General features: G+C 37.4%; 1 non-coding gene across 1 annotated transcript; it reads right to left on the bottom strand.

Moving 5' to 3' along the window:
* Positions 1 to 232: 232 nt before the first annotated feature.
* LOC128286112 (small nucleolar RNA R71) lies at positions 233 to 339 on the bottom strand. Its single transcript, XR_008276657.1, has one exon. It is a non-coding gene; the product is annotated as a small nucleolar RNA R71 (small nucleolar RNA).
* Positions 340 to 5215: the final 4876 nt, after the last annotated feature.

Below are 5215 nucleotides of genomic sequence, written 5' to 3'. Positions count from 1 at the left end.
TGGTTTGCTGGATGAGGATCCAAACACTCACTTGGCAAATTTCCTAGAATTCTGTGATACATTTAAAATTAATGGCGTTTCTGACGATGCCATTCATCTTCGGTTATTCCCTTTTTCATTAAGGAACAAAGCTAAATAGTGGTTGAACTCGTTACCACGAAGGTCAATTAGTAGTTGGGAACAAATGACTGAAAAATTTCTATTAAAATATTTTTCACTGGCTAAAACGGCCAAATTACGTAATGATATCTCTTCGTTTGTGCAGATGGACTTAGAAACTCTTTACGATGCATGGGAGAGATACAAGGACTTACTGAAAAGGTGCCCTCACCATGGGTTATCACTTTGGCTGCAGGTTCAAATATTCCATAATGGCTTGAATCCGTCGACTAGGCAAATGATTGATGCAGCAGCCGGGGGAACCATCAACAACAAAACACCTGAAGAGGCTTAAAAATTTATTGAAGAGGTGTCATTGAATAACTATCAGTGGCAAGTCATGAGGACTAAGCCAACTAAAATAGCAGGCTTTTATAACGTTGATTCGATTACTATGCTGTCAAACCAGGTAGAACTTCTAAATAAAAAAGATTGATGGTTTACTTGGTTCTACTCAGGTACATCTAGTAATGAGGTGCGAGACGAATGGAGGAGGAACATGTACAGAGTATCAACCCTTCAACCCTAGCATCAAGGAGGAACAAGTCCAACATATGGGTAAAAATAACTCTAGATCCCAAAATAACCCATGTAGCAACACTTATAATGCAGGTTGGAGGAACCATCCCAATTTCTCGTGGGGCGGTCAAGGAAATCAAAGACCACAACATCCTTCGGGTTTTCAACAACCACCCTATCAATAGGAAAAGAAACTGAACCTTGAAGAGATGCTGCCTAAATTTATCTTGGTGTTAAAAACTTGTTTTCAGAACACTGGGACAGCACTTAAAAATCAACAAGCGTCGATCCAAGGGCTTAAAACTCAGATAGGCCAGTTTTCAAAACTAATCTTCAAACGAACAAAAGGTAGCTTGCCAAGTAATACTGAACCTAACCCAAGGGAACAGCTCAACGAGATTAATGATTAAGATGAAGAAGGATTCGTTGAGCCTGAGCCAGAACCGAGGCAAGAAACTATGGTGAGAAGAGATCAAGGTGAGGTAGGCCATAATAAAAACAAATCAGTGAAAGTCGATTATAAACCTCGTATGCCATACCCTAATGCGACAAGGAAAGATCGCTCAGATGAACAATTTGGAAAACTCCTTAAACTCTCATAAAATTACATATTAACTTACCGTTTATTGAGGCTCTATCACAGATACCAAACACAATGAAATTTTTAAAGGAGCTTTTACCAAATAAGCGGAAGTTGGACGAGGCATTGCATGTGGAGCTAAACGCAGTCTGCTCAGCTATTCTAGGGAATAAACTACCCAACAAACTAAAAGATCCAGGGAGTTTTACGATTCCTTGCTTAAGCGGTAGTTTAGATGTTAATAATGCATTAGCTGATTTAGGGGTTAGTATTAACGTCATGCCTTACAAAATGTTTAAACAATTAGGTCTTGGGAAACCCAAACAGACTAGGATGAGCATTCAAGTAGCAGATAAAACTATAAGATTTTCTAAGGGTATTATTGAAGATGTGCTAGTTAAAATCGATAAATTTATATTTCCCGTTGACTTCATTGTTCTAGACATAGAGGAGGATAGCAACACTCCTTTGATTTTAGGACGGCCCTTTTTAACAACTACTAAAATGATTATTGATGTTGGCACAGGTGAGCTCACACTCCGTATGGAAGACGAAACAATCACCCTTCAAGCTCGTAATTCTGGCAACACATCAGAAATTGAAGGTAATCGTCTAAACCATTTTACTAAAACTGACAATACAGTGCAACCTACTGTGCAGGAAATGAGTCTGAAGGAAGAACATGAGCCATTCTCAAGCAATAGTAAAGGACCTATTCATGAAGATTGAAGGCTACAAATCGAGGAGCTAGATGAATGGCGGATGAATAAACCGAGAACACACGATAAACCAAACCTACGCCAGAACGAGCTCAATACCTTCCCAAATCAACTTAAGGTTGGAGATAAAGTATTATTAGATGCTGCAGATCCTCACATTGTCACTGCTAAACCGAATGAAGAAATCCCTCTTACGGTACTTAGCATTTTCCCATTCGGTACAGTCGAGGTAAGTCATCCTAAGTTCGGCACTTTTAAGGTAAACAACACCCGTTTGAAACCTTATTTTGATGAAAATGATAGCAGGAATGAGGAGTATAAACTCTTCGAACCACCATGACCATTCAATGGAGTGGTAAGTCGAGCTTAGACTATAAATAAGCACTTCTCGGGAGGTAACCAGAGCACTAATGGTTTTAAATTATTTAAATTTCAAATTTTTTAAACATCTAGGTCACTAACAAAGTCTTTGAGCATAGGTTCCCAACTCCACACGGCCGATCACACGGCCATGCTTTAGGCCGTGTGACAAGCACAGATAGAAACACGGCTGTGCGAAAATAGGGTAAAAGTTATCTTTCCCAACACAGGATGCGATAAGTAGCCACGGCCGTGTGACCTGGCTGTGGTCAAATCTCCCAAATGAACACAAGCGTGCAACACGCCCGTGTCTATCACCCCTAGACAACACTGTCAAAATAAGATGTGCGTGCACAGAGCTACACGACTATGGGAGAAACGAACCACATCACACATGGTCATGTAACATGATCATGTGGCCATATGGCCTAGATAAATAGCCATTCCTGAAGGCCATTTGATGACATCTCACTTCGCGACAAATAGGGGCGGGACACGATCCACACGGGCGTCCGAACTGGCCATGCCACTTGAAAAATTAGATTATCTATCTTATTTTATTTTGCTTTTATTAATTTTTGAAGATTCTTTTGTTTTTAAACACGGCTTATCTTTATGATTACTATCAAATTATTCCCCCAATTCTCCTTTTATCCTTCAGAATCATGTTTGACCTCCATATTTATTTCCAACAACTCACTCTTGCTAATCCAAGAATTTCATCCAATTTTCACTCAGGAAGTTTCACTTCTTTCCCTAACTTATTTTTATATTCTTTTCTATATATCTATCTTTGTACATTAAGGGCAATGTACATCTTAAGTGTGGAGGGGTATTCATTTCATTATCAGAAATATCCCTGAATGACTGCCTTGTTCTCCTGAAAAGCTCTCATATCATATTTAGGATAAATTTTGATTGATTTATGATTTTGATTGATATATCTTGAATTAAAACATAGGCATTTATGCATTGATTGTTTAAACTTTAAGAAATTAGAGAATCGAGCATGATAAGTTGATTTTTAAGAATTTAAAATTTTAGGTTGTTTCCCCAAAGTTTAGGTATTACTTTGAGTTGGAATTCACAAATTTTAAACATCAAAAAGCCATAATTTTTATGAGATTTTTGATCCTTTTGAGCATCTATTAATTCTTTCATGCTCACTTTTATTATTGCTTTGAGTGCGTCAGTATTGAACTATTATTCTAGAACTTGCTTGATTATGCATGTCAAGACCACACCATTTAATTTGATATGTCAAAATGATTAAGGCACTTAGGATTAACCGACTCATGCCATGAAAAGCCTACCTCCACAATTAACCCCTAGTGAACCCCTTTGAGCCTAACAACTCATTTTTTGTATTACCCATAATATTAACCCTGAACCCATTATTGTTGAAATCCCCTAAATTAAATTTGATCCCTATTTTTGTCGAGATTTGAATTGAAATAGTTGCTCAGCTATGTCTTGTTCTTAATAGTTAGTCTATGTTTTTTTCAACTTGTTCTTAAAAAAAACACAAAAATGTATGTATACATATTAGTAGTAGTGATCTTTTGAGCAAAGAAGTTAAATTCCATTTTCTGAGAAGAAGCTCTGTTGTAAGCAATTAATAACTAGTCATTTTTCTAGTTATGCAATTTTCAATTCAATCTCGATTCTAAATTTTTCTATCAGCTTGTGACCACACCTCCTAACCAAGCCTCGTTACAACCCTCTAAAGACCTTTTGATTGATGTATCATCTCAATTTATAGTGGTGGAAATGTGATTTTAATGCAAGCCTATGGCAATAACTTTTCATATTGATTGATGAGTGCTGCATTCATTGTCCTTAAACACTTTGAGTGATTTGAGTGAATCTTTAGTGAGGATGTTAAACTCCGTGAGATTTCAAATCGAGGTAACCACTTAGATAAGGGGAGACACCTACGTTTTCAGGATAAAATGCTCAACTTGGAATGTTTGCAAGTCTAATGTTCTTTTAGTTGAATTCTCAATGTATGATTACCTGTGGATTATTTTGAGATATTATCGATAGAGATTATAAGTTAAGAAGGATTTATTTTGGTTATGAGTTGAGGATTTTGCTTGAGGACAAGCAAATGCTTAAGTGTGGGGGTATTCGATAAACCGTAATTTATACATGTTTTTACCCCATGCTTAACGCATTTTATGGATAATTTTTCCTTAGAATTGGTGAATTTAATGCTCCTAATGCCTTAATTTCATGTTTTATACTTAGGTGAGCATAGGAAAGCGAAAGGAACGAGAAACAAGCCAAAAATGAAGAAAATGGGCCAAAGTACAAAATCAACACGACCTGGACTTCCTCACACGGGTAGACCACACGGCCATGTCAATTCGGCAGAATCGAAACACGACTCACACGGGTAGACCACACGCCCTTGCCTATTTAACAGGCTTGACCTCGGCCTGAAGTAATCGCACACGGGCGAGCGTGTCCCTGCCGAGCCCAAGTTGAGTCCAATACGGAAAAGGCTAATTTTGAGGGTTTTTAGGCATTATAAAGCCTATAAATACACCCTAAAGAAAGAGGAAAAGGGACACAGAGAGAAGGAGGCAGGGAATTACTCAAGAGAAGCCGATTGATCCATCTCAGAAGCCGGATTCACCATCAAGACTGAAGATCTCCCCTTAATTTCCCTTCAAGAATTTTGGGTTTTCTATATGCTTTGTATTCATTATTCTTCTGAGATGTTTTCCTTTTTAGTTATAAACTAAATCTCCTAATTACCTAAGGGGAATGAAACCTAAGATGAATCCTGTTATTATTTTCTGAATTGTACGACAAATATTTAACTTGTTTTTAATTATGTGTTCTTAATTTTTGTTTTGATATCCCAGGATAC

This window comes from Gossypium arboreum, chromosome 12 (genome assembly GCF_025698485.1).
Source record: "Gossypium arboreum isolate Shixiya-1 chromosome 12, ASM2569848v2, whole genome shotgun sequence".
Classification (NCBI taxonomy): domain Eukaryota; kingdom Viridiplantae; phylum Streptophyta; class Magnoliopsida; order Malvales; family Malvaceae; genus Gossypium; species Gossypium arboreum.
The sequence above is the reverse complement of the archived record's forward strand: the minus strand, read 5'-3'. Positions and strand labels throughout refer to the sequence as shown.